At 40.6% G+C, this 24724-nt stretch overlaps 1 protein-coding gene and 1 long non-coding RNA gene across 4 annotated transcripts in view; one reads left to right on the plus strand and one right to left on the minus strand.

Annotated features, from left to right (window-relative positions):
- LOC105252405 (homeotic protein ultrabithorax) overlaps positions 1 to 24724 on the plus strand; it is a 102326-nt gene that overhangs the window by 33541 nt on the left and 44061 nt on the right. The gene's annotated exons all lie outside the window — the stretch shown is intronic.
- Positions 1 to 24724, minus strand: part of LOC109610083 — a 109363-nt gene that overhangs the window by 31103 nt on the left and 53536 nt on the right. The window contains exon 1 of one of the 2 annotated variants that reach the window (XR_002192602.2): positions 13109 to 13572. The exons of the other annotated variant lie outside the window; for it this stretch is intronic. This is a non-coding gene — a long non-coding RNA (uncharacterized LOC109610083). Of the gene's footprint in view, positions 1 to 13108; positions 13573 to 24724 lie in introns of those variants that run through there. 2 annotated transcript variants of the gene reach the window in all.

Consider the following 24724-nt stretch of genomic DNA (forward strand, 5'->3'; position numbering starts at 1 on the left):
CGTTTTGACGAGGAACATTTTGCGGGTATTATTATCACGCGCATATGGTGATACAAAAAACCGAGGCGAGCTTATGTACGCGTAAGTACGGCGGTTTTGTTGTGTAAACATAAATGGTCGGAAACGTGACTGCGTGGCTAACAGACCGGCACGCGTTGCACGTGCGTCGCCGTCTTTTCACATATTCGTAACACTAAGTGCGTTTCTGACCTACAGATGAGGTTATAATTAGACACGAGGCTCACGCAAAGATACGTCGAAGGCAGCTTCGCGAAAGCGTGGATTCGAATAATAATTACGCGCATGGACGATCGGCAATATAACTTCTCGAGAGTCTATCAGCTACACGTTTTCAAAAATGGCGATATGATTTAGCGTTATGGCCTGTCACAGTTAGTGCCAATCGATGGAATTATCGGGATCATTTAAATGCACGTTGGGGGAAGATGTATCACCTCGCTCGCGGAGACCGCAATAAAGGACGAAGGGGGAGGATAAACTTTGCTTATAGGAGGCGCAGGCGTGAAAGGAGATATCGGGGACGGGGATGGATGTAAGGAATTGCAGGGGGTGGTTCAGTCACGAGCCGCGACGTGTTACCAGGCCGATCCCTCGCGAAGGGTAGGAAGCAATTATAACACTAAATTAAGGACGAGGAAAATTTGGTAATTAGGGGGATTCAAAAGGGATAAAGTTGGATGGTCGTTTTTCCTCCGCCAGATTCTTCGAAGGTTTCTACCGAGCGCTTGGGGTCCTTGGAGGGGGCGAGAGTTTGAGTTCTTATAGCGGTACTTATTTCGCGATTTTCGACAAAGGGACGTTTTAAATTTTCCGTTACTTTGTATATATACATATATACATATTTTTTTTATTCGTTTCTATCGCGATGGTCTAACGTCAGATTCGATAGCCGCGTAAAACGCACGCGTTCTACGCATTCAGACCGCAGAATCGCGATGGCGTTTTACGCGCTGACGCGCCGCTGTCCGTCATGATGGGCGCCGTAGCGCGAATGCCGTAGCCACGAATCCCCCGACCAAACCCTCTAGGCAGAGCAGAATATATCTCTGTTGGATTACACTGGGCTACCAATAGGATAAACACAAGCACACGATGCGCTATAGTTGCGAGAGGAGGCGGGGGTGGAAGGGAAAAAGAGAGAGAGATATCGAGAATTGGAACGAGCGAGAGGAAAAGAGACGGTCGACTCGTGTAGCGGGTAGAGGGTGGCGGATGGCGGAGATGGTAGTTTTGGGGGGATAGGGGATCGATGCGTGCAGGCATTGCGATCCGTCAGACCGGGTAAACCAAAAGCATAAATTTAATAGGTTTCACCCCCTTCTTCGAGCTTTATGGCGTCACCGAATTTCCCATTAAATAAACAAGCGCGATGTTCATTACTGGGCACCGAGTCTCGCCGTAATTTCATCCCGCCGTGTCGCCGCGATGTTGAAAATTGTCTCGAGGACAATTTAGGCGCCTCGGTATTTCGTGAAAAATTGACATTGGTTTTCTTCTTTTTTTTTTAAGTCGGGGAAGACGGAACATACATTTATTGACGGAATTTACGTATCGTTTCGTTTATTCCCGCATCCATTTAACAATTCTGATTTTCGAAGTCACGTGACTCGTCGAGCGACCCCCGAGGAAATTTTTTCACTCTTCTTATATTCTAATCGAGAGAATATTTTTCTTCTCCCTCTTTAAATCCCGATCGCGAAAACAGACAATTATCGTACGTACGGACTGTATACGCGAGCTACTGTAACTCCTGCTTGCTGATAATTAGCGCATCCATCAGCCGCAGCAAGCCGCCAGCTAATGCCGATCGTACGTTATCGTTATCACGGTCTCCCCATTTTGCCCCACTGTACTGCAGCACCTCCGTCCCCCCCCGGTCCTCCCCTTTTCCCCCTCGCGCCCTTTCTCCCACCAAACTTGTCCATTTGTACGCGGTGTGTATACAAGAGGCGCCGACAGTGACACTAGCAGAGCCGCTGGTCTCCGTGCTAGGCTACGCGCTCTCCAATCCGGGCAACGCATGAGCTGTCGATACCGTCAATAATCTAATAACCATTCACCGCCAGGGTGTCGTAAGTCACTGGTCTGCAGATTTTCACCGGCGGCCAGGAAGCAATAATGGCGCGCGCTCTCCTCGGATTATCAATTCATCGGAGGCGGCCTGGATTGGCCTGGATTGAAAGAACGAGACGTTTCGCGCGTTACGATGGGATCTCGATTTACGACCCTGTCGCGAGCCACTCCAGACGGCCAAGGTCGTCGTGTAGATGAATAAATATGTATATAGATAAGACACGGCAAGGATCTTAATTTATCTGTTTAACAGCTTGCTCTTTTAGCGTTACTCCCTTATCGATCAATCTTTAATGGGGATATTAATCTGTGTTTTTTTTTTAATTACGTTACGAACAGGGCTGGGAGAATTATAATTAGCAGTTTTACATATCGTGAAAATAAATAAATTAAAAGTATAAAGTAGTATTACGTCGTTATTGAAATTTCAGGTTTACGTTGTTGAGTGGGCAATCTCTCGAATCCTGCGCGAGGCATTCATAATTTAAGAGCATCCGTATCAACCGGACGAAATTAAACTATTAACGTCCGCTGCATTTTTTTTTCCAAGAATCTCGCACTCGCGATGGACCATCAATCACTCCGAGCCACTAAATTTATTTTGCACGCGAATGGCGGAGATGCGCGTATACGTGTGTTTATACGCGCGTGCCTCGATAAACTAATCGAGGTGTATTTTTCTCCTTTCGCGCAAATAGCGTTGATTCCCGAACTTTAATGAAAAAAAGATACAAGTCACGGCGCGTAAACGGCATAAATTGCGCGCCCGCGAGATGCAAAACAATTTGGCCACGGTTAAATTACAGAAATGGTCGAAGTGTAATATAGCGAGCTACAATTTTTCGCTCTCGAATTCGATAGTCTGCGTACGCGCTAAATTGCCGCAATCTTCTATCGTCGACATTATCTCCTCGCACGCGGCCGGACCATATCGAGTATATTTGCTCACGTATAAGGTAGGGTACGACCGCGCGTATACATCTACGTGTGTACGTGTGCGTTTATGTGTGTGTGTGTGTGTTTGGATCCACACTCGTGGTTACCTACTTAAGTTAGATATTATCGGCAGAGGAGAGGCGATTCGATTGCGTGTAGCGGAGCATGGTGTGTAGCGCTGATATAGAACTACTAAACAGGTCGTAGATCAGCACGGTTAGTTATAACAGCGGTCCTACCCATTTCTCCCTCGCCCTCCTCCCTTCCCTTCTCCACCACCACCCTGCGTCCCTCCATCGCTGAACCAATTCCCTCTGGTGTTCTGGATCATTTGGCGGCCCGCGGCCGTGAGATGCGCGCATGCACCGGCAACAATGCGCTATCACGATTATATAATCCGCGCTCTGCGACAATCTATATCCGGGGGGGAAAAAAAACGACAGCCAGAGAGCCGTCGATATAACGTACGGTCGTGATGGGCGACTTTTTCTCCTTTTAATTTTTATCGCGTAATAATTCGACGCCGCAAACAGGGCGTTGTCATCGCGAGTAGCATCTTTGATCGAAAGATCAAGGCGATTCGAGTTGCCGAAGGGAAAACGAGGGATGAGCTCTTGCAGCTGAAAAACGTCTTTATAATTTTAATCGAATTTCCTCTTTTTTTTCTGTTGCAGGTAAGGATAATATTGCCAAGCGTCAAACCTGTGGGATGGACACCGATCATAAAGCGCGTGAGTCCAGTCTCCCTTCGTAGAATTTAACTCGACCGACAATTTCCTCCATCTGCTCAAGCTGGACTTATAGAAAAAGTCTGCGAGAAGTTTTTTTCCCAGTTAAATTTATCTCCCGCTTGAATTCGTACCACGCAGATGTTATGTTTCCAAGTTTCATCGAATTCTCCTCCATCCCCGGGTGCGACATTCCCGAGTGACACGAGCTCCCGAGGAATAAAGAGTCGCGGGGTGAGTTTTCGTCGCGCGAAACCCTCCCTCGCGCGAGAAGAATCGCGCGCGGAAGAAACAGCTGTCTTGGCGATGCCACGGAAGGACGGCGTCTGCTTTTTTTCTCTTTTTTTAAGAGAACGGGGATATAGAACGCGAAAAGAGAAAGTGCACGGAACGATGCCTTCGAGGGTGATCAATAAATATTGGCCCTCGGGGGTGAAATTGGGGTAGCCGAGTACGACCACGCCGGTTGAGAGAAAGAGAGAGAAAGAGAGAGAGGACAGTCGTATTGCTGCGGTTGCCGCCCCTTTCCTATGGCGCACGACGTATGGCAGAAATAACCACTTGGTATAGGCAATGGAGAATCGCTCACGGATCGTAATTCCCTCAGTCTTCGTGATCGATACTTACTTTAAGCTCCTCCGCTACGAATCGAAAGGCAGGGATTGGTCCGATTTATGGGAAGGACTTTGCAACGTGAGCGTCGTAAAAAAATGATGAAATTCCGTTATATCGCAATGTTGCTTCAAATTCGTGACTCAGGGTTGACTGCTCCATGTTAATTTCGCGATAGAAGAGAGAGAGAGAGAGAGAGAGAGAGAGAGAGAGAGAGAGAGAGAGAGAGAGAGAGAGAGAGAGATATCTTTGCACGCGTCATCTATAAATTATCGTTACGGTTAATATATCAAAGTAATGATTCCAACAATGGCTATTATATTGTCATGAAATGATAATTAATGAAAGAGCTGGCTGAGTTATCGATAGATGTGTAAATGCGTCTTCAAACAATGCAAAGGTATATCATTGTCTCAAAATTTATTCATCCGTTGATATTTATTATTTCGATATTTTTGCGATATAAAGATTTATATACTTTTATCGAGTCACGATGTTCAATGTGGCTGTATTTCCGAGATAACAAAGATTCGATGTCTGGGTACATGTTCGTGAATTTTTTCAGAATGATAATGTGTTCATTTCCTATCTCGCTCAATTGTCTCTACCACTTTCCAGTCGCTGCTAAATAGAAATCTTCGTACCCCGGGCCGTAGAGCGGTTTCCGTGGATTCGGTTAGAATTTGGATGAGGAAGCTGGATGCTTCCCGAGGCGTGAAATGGCTGCGTTAACCGCTTGCACGAGCCCATCCTCGACGAGGAAGGGGGCGGACACTTTCCACTCTCTTCTTTCCTACCCTTCGCGACGCAACAAAACGCTCGCCCTGTACTTTCAAGATTTTCCAAGAGTTTAGAGAATATGAATAACAACGCTATCTCCTATTCTGCATAAAACGTATCTTAACCGGGAGAATAATCCTCGAATAAATTTTATGTTTTTACGCTTTCTCTTTTTATCTCCGTGGACTAATAAATGCCGGCTTGGAAATATTTACTAACGATAATAATCTGCATAGTTTGTGCAACAATAAATTTTCCATATTTCGCGTTTTTATTGCCGGCCTCCAGTTTTTCACTCACTTTTGCGGAAACGCTTGTTCGCGATCTCCCTTTTTGCAAATTTTACCGTTTGACAAATTATTAAATTTCTCGCCATTTTCTTTCCCGCCATTATCGTTTTCCAATTCGTAGCGTAGGAATTCTGGAATACGTGTCTGGTAAAGACATTCGGAGGACTCGACGATTCCCGAAAAATCGTCATTCTTTTCCCTTCTTCGGCACCTTTCTCCGTTTCTTGCTGTTTTCGGGGGTCGCTCCCCGAACACGTGGATGGCAATATCATCGTACGGATCTCACGAGGAGAGGAGAGGTATAAAACGAAAGTTATGTGCTTCGCTATGCGCGAGGGAATCATAGATCAGGAGTCGGACGTCTGCGGGGACGTAGAAACGAACGTGAACGAACCAAGAACCCCCGCCAGCCCCCGCCGTCCTCCATCTTCTCGCCAACCCCCTTTCGTTTTTCCCGCGTTCCCTCTTCCCCGCCCGATCGCTACCTTCTTTCCTCGCACGTCCCCTCTACCGATCCCTCGACAACCGACTCTACTCCTATCCGTTTCTTTCTCCTCGCTCGACATCTCGCTGTCTTTTCGAATTCCCCGTACGCGTCTCTTTATTTATACATACATAGATCTTTTATATAGTACTCCATATATCCGCGCTGATGTCTGTATGCGGTCGACGTATTGTATATGTTATTCGTATACCTTACGTAAAATGCCAAAGCGAGCGCATACGAGCGTATAAGTACGCGTGTAGACAATACTGGGTGTGGCAGCCGTGGCGAGCTATTATTTCAGATAGAGATATGTTATGATCCTACAGGATCAGGGAGTCACGCGTATATTACGTATTCGGTATCGAGAGAAATGGCTGAATTGTATGGCGCTCGAGATGCGGAGAGAGAGAAATTCGCCGTCTCTTCGAAAGTCTGTCGTGTCGGAAAGAATTGTTGGTGTTCATTAATTTTAGATTGCGCCGAAACACGCGGAGTATGCGGATTAAAAATAGAAGAGAAATCTTTGGAATGCGCAAAACGCGATATTTTCAGCGAAGTAATTTGGCTCCGCGTCAGGCATAATGATTGTTGGCAATAAGGGTGATTTACCGCTTCTCATGAACATATTATCGCGATCATTCTGACAAAGATCTTCATAAAATCTTGTTATGTCTTACGAATCTTTTTTGAGAGATAGAGAGAGAGAGAGAGAGAGAGAGAGAGAGAGAGAGAGAGAGAGAGAGAGAGAGAGAGAGAGAGAGAGAGAGAGAGAGTGATATGAAATATATCGAAATATATTTAATACAAGCAGCGTAGCGTGAATCACAGCCGCTAATTTTATGCGATCGAGAAAATTAAGAGTAGCGAATGCTGTTTCAATCTCACAGGGGACCATCCTATTTTTTCGTCGGTGGCACGTGAATTAAGTCCCTTCGCTATCTTCAGTCCTCACGTAAATTACGCGACGCTCCGTGGAGAGAAATAGCTGCCTCTTCTTTTCCCCGCACCATGCGGCTCTTTCTGCTTTATTTACATATAGATACGAAAGCCATTGAGCTGGCAGGAAAGTACTTCCCTTTTTATGGGCTGATTCATTCAGCATCGATAAAATTTGCCTGCTCGGAATTATTACCAAATTTGCATCAGTCGCGAATATCGCGTCAATATTTTATCGCATTATCTTCCAATTATGCGTAAAGTAAAGACTAAGCTCGCTAATTATTTTCTTTCGTTTCATCTGCATTTCTACGAAGCGTATAATTCGCGCATAATAAAGAAAATTGTCGATAATTATATAATAATTGAATTCGACTCGCACGTTTTAATTTTATTTTTTGTAAGCAAAATTACGCGTCATTTGAGTCAACTGTCAATCGCGATTATTCGCTACATGTATACTAATAGAAAATTCAGTACTTGTGTATTAGCTTCGGTATCCTAACGGGGGCGCGAGCGTATTATGAATACGCACATAAACATCCCTTGGCGTTATCAGTTGTCGGACGCCGGGGTGCCGGATATTGTCGCATCCTCCGTTTTGCCTCTCCCGACTACGCAAAACGGAGCAAGGGAGATACGCGTTGTTGTGGAACAAAATATAGGAAAGCAAGTCAGAGAATGGAATAGCGTAAACCAAGTTGCAGATTTAATTAATCTGTCTCCGACGATCGCATTACTAACAGGTAAGAACGTTGTACAAATACACGTATTTTAACGGTATAACTCATCGGTGACGTTTTTATTATTATTTCCGTAAGAGAAACGTGAAATTCAATTTATAGCGTCTATATAAGATTCAGGGATTTTTTCCAAGGATGCGAACTGTGTAAATAACAACGCGTATCAAGACGAGACGACTTGTCTATTGTCACAAACAATCGAAAACGTGAAACTCGGATATCGCCCAGATTATACTTTCTTTTTGTCTGAAAGAGGATTGCGCGCAGACAAAAAAAAAGTATCCGACTTTTATTTTTTTGTGATCTTTACGGTGTGTTCGACGACGACGATATAGCCCCCCAATGTCTTTCGCCTAAGGGTCCGTAAAAAAACGAGACATACATTATCCGGTAGAAAGTTGCTCTCTCTCCCTATTAGAGATGGGACGTTATTTTTTTGTACAAAAAAAAGATACGGTACACGAGAAAGTTTGGGGAGCCTTATAAAAGACGGTCAACACATTTCGTCACTTTTTAGAGAGATATCTTTTTACCATTCATCTCACACGTGAAGAGAATAAGATGCAATAAATCTCATAGGAGGATCGAGATTATTTACTTTAAGCGATATTATACTTTGTGTATTGGAGCGAAAATTCGCTAACAATTAATTATTCGCTTACAATTAGTATAAATTCACAATACAAGCGCTCTGTGGATATTTTATATGTGAAACATACGTAAAATATTTACACACATTTATCTCAATATAAAATATTTATTATTTATGTATTAAAATTTATATATTAAATAAAATATTAAATTTAATTATATATTAAATGGTTAAATAATTTTTTTGTCTAAAAAGCGCATTCCTCAAAATCATCCCCCCACATAATCGAGCGCAAGGATTATTTCGCTTCGTGACTATGTACGAGGCGTGCCGAAGGGTGAGCACGCGGGGCTTGAAAGAGTTAAATCGCGGCCGGCGTGGGACGGCTAGCGACGAGCAAATAATCGAGTTTAATTGCAAAACCGTCAGCATGATTTAATTACGCTGTACAACGTTGTCGGATATACATTATGTACCGGCCGTACATATACATATACATATATCTCCGATTCTCTTTTTTCATCCCTCTTGGATACCGAATAATAAGTGAAGCGCTTCATAGCGTTGCACGCTCATTTTCTTGGATGCTGAGCCACGTTTGTTTATTTCAAAGAATGCTAGCGCGAGATTTTCCAAATATATCGTTCAATTATATTGTTTTCAACTTACAAAAGTATTATCCAATAATTATACAGTGATGTTTTACCCCTATAATTTATTTGATGTTATATAATGCGACATTAGAAATTAAATTCCCTTGAAAAGATACTCATAATGGAAGAAATATTTAGCAAATTAACAATGAATCGTTAATCAAACTTCTCGTACACGCAATTTTAATCAGACCGTAAAATAAATACAGTCGGAAAGGATTTAATCTTATTTTCACTAATGATTTCGAGAGAAGGCTCTTAAAAAGGGCTCGAGAGAACGGAATTGCGCTACTTATCCAACATAATGTTTTACGGAAGGAGCTTAACTAGGGGAATGAATGACTCCGCCATATTTACGAGAGTTTTTATTCGCGCATTACGAGCATGCAAGTGCATGCATCAACATAAATATACGTATACTCGATGCATCGAGTGGCGATTATAACCGAAAAAAAATCATGGTGGTGTTTGCAAAAAAAGGGGGGGTAACTGCTCGTAGCTTTTTCGGCTAGAATAATTTGCCTTCGAAAATTGAGCGTATATTTTTAAAATTCAGCTTTCTCTCAGAATCGTGAGCTTATCTCCGGTTGTTTTTTGTCCGTCTGCGTAGCAGCACGCGAAGCAACATTTCGCGCGAGACCACAACCTGCGACAGGAGATCTCTACCTGATAGCGTTAGTTCCTAGCACGCGAACGTGCCGTACCCGAACTAAGGAAGATTGATATGGGGGCTTTGGACAGGCCCGCGTTCTTCATGGCGACTGACCCGGCGACATAACTATCCTATGCATCACATCTTAAATAACACAATCGCTGCTTGATACGACAATTTTCTAGAGAATTGCTATTTCTAAGAAAATAATGACCCTTTATTTCAATCGAAAGATTACAGAATTTCAATGTAATTAAAGCATGACTAGCTATATTGCTTTATATTTATGAGCTTCATTGATTGTGCGAATTATCATCTAATTTCTCCCTCTCTTTCTGTCAATAAAAATTGCAATTTTTATGATTCTTCCATTAAAATTAGATTTACTGATCGTTTGCTCCATTTAAATTTACTTTTATCCTTTATTTCTACTCTTGTTTTTGTCTAGTAATAAAAATGTTATCATCTTATCATGTAATTGGAGATATTTTGACACGCGCGTGCAATCAACCGCGAAAAAATTATAAATTGATAATTAAATTATGATTGAGGATGTTTGTATATTTTTCTTTTTCAATTATGTATGTTTGTCTCATAAAAAAATTTATAACGACCGATGTAAACATGTTATATAATAGTGATAAGATAACATTAATATATTTACGTAGAATATGTATTTCATTTACATTCTGGATCATGTCGCTTTAACTTATTTTTAACTCTAACAAATTCGTTGTTAGATTCGATGAATGCAGTTACAAAAAAAGAGAGATTTTTGGTATAACTTATTTGATATAGTAAAAATAGATGGAAAAAAATATTAATTTCGCAGGCCTCGAATTAAAAATTTCCATGGATTAGAGAATTTTTTCGAGATCCTGAGATATATTTTGAAAAGAGAGATTTTAAAACATTAATTTCATGAAAATAAAATGGAAAAAAAATTGGAAGCGTAAAGAAAAATAAAGATTTTGTGAGATTAATGCCTTTAAATTAAAATTCATCTCTCGAACTTCGACGAATACGAGCTTGTTGACTTATATAGTCAGCTGCGTTAATAATGTTTCACCGCTACATGTATTTATCAAAGGTTATCTATTTTTTCCTTTCAAGGAATTTAGTAAATATCATAAATTTTGCAGCAGATACATGTACATATGTAATAGCAATGAAAAAGCGGCAACACGTGTATGATTTATAATTGAGAAAACCTGATGTAAAAATACGTCTAAATATATATTTTTTATTTTTAAACATTTACGATAGATGATAATATCTTTATGAAATCTTAATATCTTAATTATATAATATCTTAATGATATAATTTTTATTCACATCAGCAATTATGATACAATTATAATTATTTCTTTTAAATGTTTTAATTCTTCCATTTCATATATCTATATGTAAAGAACAATTTTTTAACTTTTTTAATAAAAATATATTTCCACAAAGGGAACTATATAAAATGAAAAAAAAATATTTATAAATAATTATTATACTTTCTTATAATCTTTATCAAACAATCATTATATCATCATTATATTATAATCGAGAATTTTGACTAATCGTTCAATTCGATAGCTGCAAAATACATCAGAAATATACGCTCGCATCACTAAAGAAAGATAATTAAATTCAACTAAAAATTGCCGCACATTTTTAAATATGCATGAGATACACATCTGATTCGAATCGAGAAGTGTGTATATCGCGTATTCTAATATTCAGATACCCGCAACGGGTGACGACGAGTGCTCTGAACAACGGCGTAGTTTTTCATCCCGCGCCGTTACAGAGGCAAGCATGGAAACTGTAATCACCATCTTTTCATTGCCCTATACGTCCAACGTTTATCCTTTTTTTCATTGTGAATCCACGTAAATCTGCGGTAACAACGATAAACCTGCGAAGCTGCGAACGTCCAACATTTATTATTGCTCTCGCGTGTGAAGTTTGATATCCCGGGCGCGCATGTATACGCGCGGTTGCGCGCCAGTAGATAGGATGCAAAGGGCGACGCTACTGTTCCCGGTGGTGGTTTGCTGTTGGTGCGTAGGGGATGGGTAGATCGTGGGGCGAGTTCTACGACAGAGGGGCGAGGGGGAACGGAGGAGGGAGACGGGAAGGGAGGCGAGAGGAAGAGAGAGAGAGAGAGAGAGAGACGGAGCAGGCAGGGGTGGGGCGTGCGCCCTGCACCTCATAAACTTAAACCCTAATTAACCAGCGCTACGACTACTGTTGCGCCCTACGTGCGTATGGTTCTCGTTCCTATAACACGAACGCACTTCGCTGCTTTTCTCACTCTCTCTCTCTCTATCTCTCTCTCCCTCTCTCTCTCTCTCTCTCTCTCTCTCTCTCGCACCTCGAAGCGCGTGGGCTGCTACGTATACGTGTATGCACGGCGGTATTCTCTAGTGAGAGACGCGATGTTTATTGCTCGACTTCACGTAAATTAGCTCCGCCCGCGAAACTATCCGGTGGGCTCCGTTCGCGGTGAAGCTATAACCGTTGTTTCCGAAGACAAGTCAGGCGCTTGAATTTTCGTTCTACACGCTCACCGACACGGATACAACTTATCCATCCTTGGGAATGAGAGCTTGAATTATTTCGCGAAATATTAAGTCAAAGTGGTTAGATCAAAATAGTTTCCTAAAGTATAATAAAGAAATCGGAAAGCAAAAGTCTACCATCGAATTGAATAATATGTTGACGCGAGTGTTCGGCCATAGAATTTCGAAAGAGTGATATTTCTTTTATCTCTGTACATATATTAATTTCTGTACGTAAGACGTCGAAAATTGGCACATCGAGTGTTTTTGGAAAACACGATCGGGCGATATTTAGATGGGAATTTATAGCGAGAAATGTTTTGGTCTTAACACCGAAAAGCGTTGCAACTAGGTAGGTGGTAATATTTATTACCGACATTGTAATCCGCTTATTCGATTCTGTAAATAATCTTATGCAACGCGTATACTTAACGGAATGTCAGCTTAGCAAATAGTTTCTTCGTAATTCAAAGCGTGCGATGTTTATAGAGATTCACAGCATGTTTCTTGTTAACGTTACATCGGTAACAGATAACTGAATAAAGCAGAGAGAATTTATGATGATACTAACTTTTCCTTCATTCACATTTTATTGTACAATATAACGTTTTATATAAAAAACACACATGCATGTGTGTATGTATAATTTATAGTGCCAAGTATAACTAAGAAGTCTTTATGTGAAAATTATATTTAGTGTTTCGTGTAAAAGGCGCTATCATATATATCATTCTTCTAAATTATTTTTAATTTTTGAAAGAAAAAATTATTCCTTTTTAGGCTCCTTTAATATTCATTATTTCTATTGTATAATTGAAATCTTGTTAACGTTAATTGTATCAAATTATACATATATGTATATCTATTAAAAACATTATTTTAATTACATTATTAATTTTAAATTAATTTTAATTTTAATTTTAAATTATTTTTGGAGAAGTTACATCGGTATATTGATTTCTTTTCCTATAAATATCTTTAGATCCGATCTAAAAGTGTGAAAATAATTGTATCATTGCTTGTGTACGTAACATGAAACTTTACAGAAATTACCAAGTCATATGTCCTCCCTATTGCATGCGTGCGCGCTTTGACAGCGCAGGCGCGCGTCATCACACGTGAAAGCATTCCGTGTCCAATCTGCCAGATAGATGCACATGCGAGAGTTTGTCATTCGTATCGAAGCGACAGCAAAGTTTCACGTGTCGTTCAAGGTCTGGGTAAAATCGGCGCGCAACAGCCTCGACCGAATCACTGTCAGACGCACAACACTCGGGAGAGTCATATGCGAACACTTTCGGCTTGTGTCGTCACGGCATAACCCTAACCGCCAACATGCGTTCATCGTGCCCAGAGGCTTTTGTTATCCCTAAGAAAAGCCTTCGCCGCGTGCGATCGCACCGTACGTCGCAAGGAAAGCACTTCCGGCAACGAGACGTCGCTTTACGCGGGACATCTTTTTTTATCGCTCGAGATTTCAAGCCGACCGGAATGATTGACACATGACGTAGGCGACACTTGGCCCGGACTAGCGGCGTCCAATCTGCGCAGGTCGGGTCGGGCCAATATGGCGGCCCGTCCAGTCAAGTCGAGAGAACGGCTTGGGATGGTGCCTGGTCGATGAAACCTGAAACCCCGCGGCTCACCACTGGGCGGCAGCACCATCGCTCGTGGCTCCTTTACCGGCTCTCGAACCTGACTGGCTCGGGGAAGGGGATGCGGCCGATGAGGCCGCCCAAGATGGCCGCCGTGTCCAAGATTGCGCCAGGCTTGTCTCTCGCGGCTTCGGCTGAGTTAATTTTCTCACTGTTTCTCACGGTGATTTCAGACGATTGTCGGGCCCGCACGCGACGTCACCGTCGATTGGATGTCGGCAGCGGTATGTACAGTCGTCGTCGTTTCGCTTTGGTGCGGACTTCCGATCGAGATGCGCGAGATGCAACAGCTGTAGCCATCTTATCCTAGGGTCTACGCCTACATGTGTATTTGCGCGTGTATGCGTGCGCGTGTGCGACGTGAAACGTGCGTCTTGTATCTTCATATTTTAGTGCGAAACCGCGGAAGATGCGTCACCGAAATCGTAAACAAATCGTTGAATCAGCAGCGAGAAACGCGGTGAAACTTTTTCGCTCTCGATCTAACGTGGGAAAAAAAATTCTTGCGATTTCGCGGGAGTCCCTCCCAAGCATTTTCCGAGGACGATATACAGCAATTGAAATGATTTTAAATAGTTTCATTATGTATTTAGATTTTGTGCAAGCGCGCCGAAGCTTAGGGGAAGCGCTCTTGGCAAAAATTATAATGCCGCAATTTGCATTTCATACGTAATCTCATATAGTAACAACCATTAACTTTTTCTTTCGCGGATTATATTCACAATTTGTGTACGTGCACCGGCATTTTAATTGCGTAGTTATCGTCGCACTTTCTTAAATTCCCTAATGTAAATGAAAACCCCTTTTATTTGGACATCCGGAATCGAGATAAACATAGCGGCATAGGGAGACTACGTTTACGCGACGATTAAACTAATTTCCTTTCAAATATATCGGTAGGCTTGATAAAACACTGCTGCGCGAATTAAGCAAATGTCAGACTTGTAGTTTTTTCCTTAATTAAAATCAAAATTTATGATTTGATATTTCGATGCATTTTTATTTTTGATTTCATGCAATGCCAATCTTCCTCCATTTGTAATCAATACAAATTAAATCCAAATATAGCATCTCGTAAATGTTTGCAATATTTCGTGATTTAATAATAGTCAATAATGTAGAATCGACAAGAGAATTTGCTAGATTAAGAGATGTACGTAAAAGGACTTGCTTATGAACAATTTCAATTCTTTCTCTATCTTTCCCTTTCATATTATCGCCTATATATTTATTTTTAAATAAATAATTAATTTAATATTTATAAATGCATATTTATAAAGCATATTCTTAAATCCAATGCATTTATTTAGGCTGATAAATGTATGATATAATAATATAACGACTTTTTCTTTCACACACACATATTTATTTATTTATATTATAGCGGAATCTAAATTCTAAATTAAGCTAGGAAATTAAATGTCGTAATTTGGAATTTAATTCTCGCTATAATTTAAATAAATAAATATAAAAGAGGAAACAGCGATAATTATATAAAAATATGTGCATATACAATATTTATCAGAATCAGATAAAATATGCTAGACTTAAGATATGTTTAGATTAATGTGCAAATTTTCATTGCTGTAAGTTTTTTCTAATTTACATATATGTATATGTGTAATTTACATATATGTACATGTACATGTATTAAAAAGAAATAAATTTTTTAGCAATAAAAATTGATATATTGCAGCATAAAATTAGCGACATTCTTTTTTTCGTTATTTGATATATTGCAATATATATATATATATATATATATATATATATATTATATTATTATCCAACAACTATAAATTTCTATCTAATTAAAAGCTAGCTCTGTTTGCACATTGCTTTATTACGGTGTGGTACCTTATAAGCAGAGAAACTTGCTTCAAACTCGCTAGGCGGGAGAAGAAGGATCGATAGGGCAAGGGAAACGTATAATGGATAAGAAATACGCGAGGGATGCGAAGAGATAAGAGTTTCCAAGAGCTTTTCCTCTTTTAGGGTTGGTGTCGGAATATCTCGAAATCTATTTAAAGAACCGTCTAAGATAATATTGTTCTGGCGAACTATTGATTTTTTTCCCTTCTGTTTTTTGTTCGGTTTCTGGGTAAATTGAATTTTTTCGACTCGTTGGCTTTTTGACCGATTGGAGTCATTTATTATTCCTCGAAATAGTTTTTCGTTAATACGATTTATTCAACCCTCCATTCACAAATTTGATTTTACATTCCAATTATAGAATCATATTTCATTCGTTTATACAAGTTTATATGTGAAATCATGTTCCTAATAATGTTGTAAAGCTTTTACTTTTTCGATAAAAATGAATAATATGATATATTTTATATCTCGAATTTTTTTATATACTTTATATTAAATTCCATTAAGATTTGTATTATATAGAATCGATTGCAACGTTTCTTTTATAAAAAATATCTTCACATACTAAACAGTTAATTGTACAATGTATATACCATGAATCTAAATTCAATTTGTTTTAAACACATAGCTTTACATATTACAGATTTTATAAAATAAAATGTTACTAATCAATTTTAATGATTCTTTGTTTTATTTTACATCGAAAATCATGAATAATGCAATGAAATATCGAGGGAAAAAACGCAGAGAATCTGTTATGTTTGCACATACGTTTGTGCAACTCATCCTTTTTAAGTTGGAACGAATAACAGGATGACGTAGGGGGGATAAGGATGGAGGAGGAAAGAGAGAGAGAGCCTCGAGGAGTCTTTTCAGCACATTGAGTTGTAAAAGCGTTCGTTCGCTCTCACCGCCAAGCGGCACGGTCGCTTATGTTAAAAGCCGGCTACACACGCCGCGTGATGAGTGGATGCTGTTCTATGTGCACTTTTTCTTTTAACTCTTTGGCCTTGCTCTTGCACTCTTGCCTGCCGGTCGGTTATGTATGCGGGAAGGTTGGTCCATACGCGTTGTATTTGCCTGCATACTTGCGCCCTGCCTCCATTCTTGTTAGCTCCTTCCCCTCCTTGAGTAACGTTGACAATTTCACTTTTCGCGACGCGTTTTATCCTTTCTTGATTACGCATCAAATTGTAAGATTTTTAAAAAATTTGTATAAAAAAAGTGAGAACTGCCACTTGAGATATAAGTCTTATAAATTTTGATATTAATCAATTTATTAGTTTCAATTGAAAGAAAATGAAAACTGGATCGACGAAATTCTATAAATTTTTCTTGATCCTTTGAAAATAATAATGATATCGTACTCAGAAATATCTATTAAAATTTTCCATTTGGAGATGAATTATTTATGTCAATTTTTATTTATATTTGCAAAGGAAGATTGGAGGAGCTTGTTTAATTAACTTGTTTATTTTCTCGCTGTATAGAAACATAGTGTTTCCACTATGAAAAGTATGTTTGCCATGCACGCAGAAATAAGCAGGTGTATCGCATGCCATAAAAAGAAGCAAAGTAAAACTGCAAACATATTATTGCGACCGCAATCTGAATAGGTACACAAATAACTTCCCCTATTGATTTCCTCTAGTGATTCAGACCACTCGCAAGTCGAACAGACACAATAAGAGAATCAATTTTCATTTTTCGCATGCATTATCATCAATGTTTCAATAAATACGTAATTGACCGAGAAGCAGATTATCTATACATAGTTTATATGGAGCAGGTCAGCATGTTGTTAGACCGGCGGTTAAGGGAGTCGGAAAGCGCGATGACGAGAGAAAGACTGAACCGGTTATGGGCGAGGCCCTTCGATTCTTCGTCTTCTTGTACCCCATCTTGGGGCCCGAAGGAGGCGAAAAAGGAGGAGGTGAAAGGAAGCGGTTGGTAGAAAAGAAGAAGGGTATACCAAGTATGGTGGCAAACGGGATGATGGGGCAACGAGAATCGAGAAGGAGATGCTCGCGGGGCGAGGGGAAAGAGGGGGAGGGGGGGCAGAAGAGAAGCGCGCAGCGGATGGGATGAGAAATTCTCGTTGGCTTCGCTTCGATGTCTTTATACGCGCGGCTCTTGTATGGCCATGGGACATATATCTGTCTCGCGAGAGCGAGGGGCGCCGCCAAAAAATCAGATCGAGTGTAAAAATCGCATAAACTCGTCGTGCAAACTCGAGAGCTATGTCCGCCCAGTTGGTTCTCTCTCGAAGCTTTCTCTCTTTCCTCTTCTCTTCTCTCTCCCCCTCTCTCTGCTTCTTCTCTTTTTCACACGCTCTTTACCTTAAGCTCGTTTGATCCTCTTTTCTCTTTCTCTCCTCTGCTCCTCTCCGTCTTTTTCTTCACAACCAGGCCTCTACAAGCCCGCGCTCGCATGACTCCACCTCGAGAAAAGGCCGATCACCTCTCCCATATTTTCTTTTATTTTACTTGTCCGCCAGAAGGAGAGTTATGTGGTTAGCCGAGCTTATGAAGGATCCGCTCTTTATCGACAAGTAAAGCGATCTCCGCCGTTCGCGAAGCGAAAATAATTTTATTGAGGGATACCGATTACTACCTTTTAATCAACCGTACACGCGTGAACGCTTGACGTTAATGAAGTGGTCGGCATTAATAAGGCATTAATAAGGCAATATCTTAGCGTTCAGGTTTTATCTCGACCTTAAGGCTTACCGATGCTTCATTCTTCAACATTTTTGTGCATCTTTTTAGATCGTTTTATTCTGTTAAAGCATGATGGATAATTTCGTTATTCCTTTCCTAAAAAATGGTTTATATCATTTAAAATAATTTTTATAAATTTATAATTTTATAAAAGCAGTATAACATTTCTTCTCTTTTAATGCCATTTTTTATCTCTTCTATTTCTATAATATTTTTTATTTTAATTTCAAAATTTTTTAGAGCATATATATGTGAACATTTTTCACATTGTAATATTTTACGAGCTTGCAATTTTAACAATAAACTATAAAACTATACAACTATAAAATCTATGAAATCAAGGAATAAATATAACTATAAAATCAACGAATTTATATTTTATTGTTTTTCAATTAGAGAGAGCAACAAATGTCTGGTATAGATTCAATGTGTGATTGAGGTTTATTAATATATAATTATTAATACGCAACTGATTTTTCACAGATAATTCTATAACTTCTAAGTTTCTTAATTTTTGAGTAGTCCTTTATTTAATTGCATTTTATGTGAGCAGCTTGCGCTTAAAAAGAAGAGATAAAAAATTACATTAAAAGAGAAGAAATATTGTACTGCTTTTATAAAATTATAAATTTATAAAAATTTTTTTAAATGATATAAACCATTTTTTAGGAAAGGAATAACGAAATTATCCATCGTACTTTAATAGAATAAAATATATAAGGAATAAGAGGAGAACGTTGATTTGAAAATGTAAATTTTACAAATGGTTTCATTGATCAAGCGCTGCTTTCTGCTATTTATTTCCCAGCACGATATGCGGTTTCGTCGTTTACAAAAAAAAATCATTACGAACGTTGGATTCGAATCCGAGGCAATTTTCCTTCTTTGGTTAACTCGCGCGATTATATCACGCAAAATCAAAACACGTTCAAACGTATAACTGTGTACTTATTCGCGAAAAACATACAAACACCCAAGTCCGGCCAAGTCGAGCAAATCGGAACCGCAGATCGAGCGCAGCAAGATGTACCGGAGAGCAGAGTGTTGCAATGCACCTCCTAACGAGCTCGCTTTGTTTTGCAGCGCATGCATGTGCATGCTACGATATATAGGTATACAATATATATGCGCATACGGAATATAAGCGTATGGCCAGGTGTACGGGGTGTCCTGCTTAAAGAATAGATTTGCGTGTTTATCGTTAATTTCGTTTTACAATAAATGTCAAGCGTAAGGACCAAAATTCCGGAGATTTTTACGAGACATATAAGTATTTTATATCACTAATTAGTCTGACTATTTTAAACCTGGCGTGTGTATTGACATTTAGATACTCTATCTAAAGAGTTGGGAGGGAGGGAGACAATGACCGCAATGAAATGAATGAAATTAAGCTACGTATAATTGAAACAATAGCTAGATGGGATAGGGTGTAGGTATAGAGATCTACTCTCGAGTAGTACAGGTGAATATAAAACGCGACAATCTCGAAACTCAAAGAGAGCGGATTTGGTCGAACGCCTTCTCATCCCTCGCATCGTATCCCGTTTCTAGCGCAGCCGGTGTGCAAGAACGTTAGATCCGCACTGCTGTATCCACGAGAAGAAATACGAGATACGCGGGCGACACCCGGTATATTACCACGAGGTATATAGAGGTGTATAGATAGGGAGACAGAAAGGGAGACCGGTTCCATACATGGCTTCCGAAGGCTTCCCTTTCTTGCGCTAAGACCGCAAGAGAGACAAGCATCAGCAGCCGTCTCCGCTAATGAGATGGAATTGGACGTGGCCGAGATTTTTCTAGACTCGTTCACGGGGGAACGAATCCGCGACTGGATCCGGAGCGTGTCTCTTTCCCCTCCAACCCCTTCGTCGCCCCGTCGCCCGTCTAGTACGCGACATTCCCGGGGTGCGCGATCGGCGGCGCTCTTTGATACGAATCGTTTAATTGCGTCCCATTAGCCCGGCCTGGGGGCCCACCTCCCCCCGAAGGTGAATGCGACCGGGAACGAAAGCCGAGAGCCGGCTAAGAGCGCTCCAACCGAGGGGATCCGGTCTGCTTTTACTCTTTCGCTCCTGCTTTCACTCGCGCCGTCTCGCTCGTCGCTCCCTCGCTCCTCCTCATTCTATTCGTTCCCCGCGCTTTTCTTCTGGCCCTTCTTCGTCGCGTGAGCGAGGAATCGGCGGTACCGAATGGCATGTACGCGAGAGCGGGCATCGTCCAACTTTTTCTCGCCGCCGCGCTTGACGGTTCGTTATATCGGTGCCCGCCATTGGAAGCCCCACGATACGTGATGTGACGCCGGCGGAGATGGCGACCAAGCCAGGCCCAACCTACCACTTTTTCCGCCAAGGGACCGGAATACCAGGTTTTCGAAAGGCTGTATGCCACCCCTTCCCTCCTACTGCGCGACGCCACAGTGGTCCCGAGTGGTTAGCCCTCCCCGAAATTGCTCGAGGAGATGCGCGCCCGATGACGATCAATTTGAAATGGGTGTTTTCTTGAGACCGAAACGGTCAATTTCGCAAATACCGTTCGGTTTTTCTCTCTTTTTTTCTCAACGATGCGGCAATCATGTTACACGAGGATATGGACTCGATGGGACTTTGTTTTAAGCGCGAATCGAAGGAACGGCTCGCAAGAAATCGTGGATAACGTTTTTCTGCGGTTTTTGACCTTTATCGTTAACGATGCATAACCAAAAGCCATTGTGATGAAACTACGTCCTATTAAGAAAGCGTAACGAGCTGATATCTGTGATCGGAACAGATAATTTTTTTCTTCCCTACGTCTCATTAATTTTAATGATTGCTAATGATAAAAAATACTAAAAAAGAATAAAAAATTCCGTCAATTAATGATTTAATTACACAATCTATTTCTTTAAATATTAACAATTTACTTTTTTTTAAATTTTAAACGCAGTATAAATTATACATATATTTATATATGCGAACATGTTACCTTTTTTTTTAATGATAGTCTTCGCATTGTTGCAGGTAAGAATCAGCTTTATTCCTGGCCTTGCACAACCAGCCGAATATACACTATTGCTTACGTAAGTAGATATGAAAAAGTTATATCTCTATATCTTTATATTACGAAATAAGATACGCAGAAAGAAAATAATTTAATATAAAATTATCTTTTATTTTCTTATTTCCTTAATCTTTTATTCGAAAATTTTAAATCGGAGAACAGAATTTTTAATCTCTTTCTTTCTCTCTCTCTTTCACATACACATCTGTTATATATTTTATTAATTATATCACATGTGCCAAAGTATCTCTATTGAATATTAATTAAGAAGTCCCGATTCGAGATTTTATCAACAAACAAGTTATTTTTTCGTCCCGTTTGCGAAATATTTTTTATCGGTGCGAATTAATCTCGATATGATTAAACAAACCTTTGCCTCGCTATGGTTTATCAAGAAGGAAACGCTAAAGTATCGCTCGCGTAGACTTTATAAGGGGACAACGGAGACCTAGCTCGTTGGTGCTAGGACGACAGTAGCTAGTGAAGATTTACGGATCCCCTCTATCTTAGCACGGTTTCGTTGAACAGCCTAACACGTCGGATCCCATCGGCAATGGGATTATATCGCGTAGAGAAGGTGGCTGCTTGTATCGTATCAAGATAGGTAGATAGCACTCCGCGCGGTGCACCAGCAACGGCAGCATCAGCAGCAACGGGCGATCGTGCCTTAGGTCGACTCACGCTGCATGAGTTCCGTGACGATCGTTTGCCTCCCTCTTGTCCTCCCCCGTCCTCATTCCCTTTACAACCCAGCCTTCTCTTCCTCCTTATTTCTCTTTCTCTCCCCGTGCCATATACTCTTCAGAGTTTTATTTTCGCTCAATTCCGGGAAGCATCGCGCTCACCATGGCGAAGGGATAACGGGCAGGTGGTGGGAAGGGAAAAAGAAACATGTACACACGAAGTTAGCCGAAGGACAGGGATAAGGAGGAGGGAGAGGTAGGTGGATACCCGGAGCAAAATGAGGAGAGGTAGTTGGGACAGCGGGGAATCATAAAGCATCCCGGTGATTTAATTCTATGCAACACCGAATAATCTTTTGCTTTCCTGCAATATCCAGTTCGGACGCGGCTGGCGAGGATGTATACATGTATGTAGCGATTTAAAATATATTTTTCAAGCTGTCGTAGTTTTATACACATATATACGAGAGAAAGCCATGATTAACTGCGGATTGCGTGACAAAGAGTTATCACGTTTCAAAAGTTTCTTATTAATTCAGCTACTGTTATTTATATTAATCGAATTATATAGAGTTATTGGGTCGCTTATTTAAATTTTCTTTCCGATTTTTTATCAAGATCCTTGAGAGACATTTTTATGAGAAATTTAATAATTAAGAAATTATTTAAATATTTAAATTTTGCAGAAACATTTCTCACGCGAAACAAATTTTAGATTCCGCGAGCTAATAAGAGCCAGACGCGGTATAATAGTGCTTTAAAGTTTTAAAGGAAATTAATTTTTCTTTCAAACTGATAAATTGTGCTCGAAGCACAAATTTTTCCTTGGCGTTCTACCAATTAAATCAATCTCAATTCGAGATTTAATTTCAATAAACCTCTCGTACTTCCCTAAGGAGATATTTAAATATTTAAATAGATACGCGATAGATACGCACATTAATAAAATATTTCAAGTAAAATGCGTCGGATCTAGAACGCTTTTAGCGAACGCCGATAGTTGGATCGAGTTCCCCGAGTAATAGAGTCATTTTCGCCGGCATTATCGGCCGCCGGTCCCGAGTTAATTAATGTCCAGCGAGGTATTAGATCTCTGTCCGCGGGGCAATGCAATATAAATAATAATAATTTGAGCGAAAAATGCCGGAACATCCCTCCCGATGATTATCTGCTCGTAAATCCCGGCATAAAGATATCGCGACTAAATTGCCGCGCGGAAGGGCGCTAAGAGAAAGGGTTAGAGGGAGGAAAGACGAGGGGAAGATGAAAAAGGTGAACGCTCGCGCTCGCGTTCTCGCCCGCGCTCGCGCGCGCGCGTACACACGTGCGTACAAAAGGTACCGAGTGTTCGATTTTACCAGTCGTGGCGAGTAGCAAGTATAGCGGTGTCGGCGACGCGACGGTATTGCAATATATAGAGACGGGGCGGCAACAGACCAATCACGCGCCGGCTACTAATTTGCCGGGCTCAAACAGCTGCCGTTCTGCCGCCTATGCGAAACCCCCGGGTTTATACAGCCAGAGTATATATATATGTATGTTCTCTCGAATTCCCGATCGAGGATTCGATCCCCCTCGGACTCACGCTGGGATATTCGATCGGCCGCGGCCTTCTTCTCGTGCTCTTATTCGGCTCGCGTCGCTCTTCTTCTCCTTCTTGCGATCTTCCCGCTCTCGATCTGCTCGCTACCTTTAGCCCTATCTACCCGTTGCTCGGACAAAACATTTCTTAATTGGGTTTCGTCCGAGGGTGATGTCTGTCCCGCTCCTTTGGAAGCGGCTTCTCTTCTTCGATTATTTATTGATTTTTGTTTCCCTCGTGTAAGACTGAGCTTTTGAGAAACTTTTGTTATCGTCAAAATTCGTTTCCCCTCGGTATCATTGTTAATTTTAATATATTTATGTACTTTATTTATCTTAAAAACTCCTGCTATTTATATTCAGAGATCGCGGTCTTTACGCAGGGCAAATTCGCGATTAGAAACGTGATTTACGAGATATCTTAATTAAACGCATCCCGATGTAAGAACGTTCGTGATCATCGATCGTTTCGCTGCTCTATATACGAACGACGTCAAGTATGACTCATGTAAATTGCATCTCTTCTATTTTGATGTTTGCAAAAGTCTGCGCGATTAACGATTGTTAACAGTCTCTCGCGTCGCACCGTCAGTCCTCCTCGTAATTCATCGCGCTTGACAGCAGGACACGCAAATGGAGATGCGTGAATAATGGCGCCGCACGAGCGTGTGATACGTACTCTCGCGCTATACATATAATGAAATCCCGAGGCTAAAAGATGGTCTTCTGTTCTTGAGCCTCCCTTTACACTGCTCTATGATATATGCCGTCCACCATACTTGAACTATACCCGAGAGTCAATAGCATCTTAAACGGCTATCCTTTTCACTCGGTCATTCTCCTACTAGTTCTTCCCATTTCCATGCCTATTTAATTGAAAAAATTATGACAGCACCAATGAAAAGTGTTGCAACTGTAAAACTTATTTGACCAATGAATTATCTTTAGGATTTTGCGAAAATCTAGAGTTTTATCCAAATTAATACACAGCATGAATTTTTTTTAACGATACACTTTTTATAATTCGATTGGCTTTGATTGTTGCATTTGTGCCGTAAAGTGCAGTTATATAACATTTTTCATTGGTACCGTGTCGAAATGATTTCGAGCTAT

This window comes from Camponotus floridanus, unplaced genomic scaffold (genome assembly GCF_003227725.1).
Source record: "Camponotus floridanus strain SB8 unplaced genomic scaffold, Cflo_v7.5 scaffold31, whole genome shotgun sequence".
Taxonomy (NCBI): Eukaryota; Metazoa; Arthropoda; class Insecta; order Hymenoptera; family Formicidae; genus Camponotus; species Camponotus floridanus.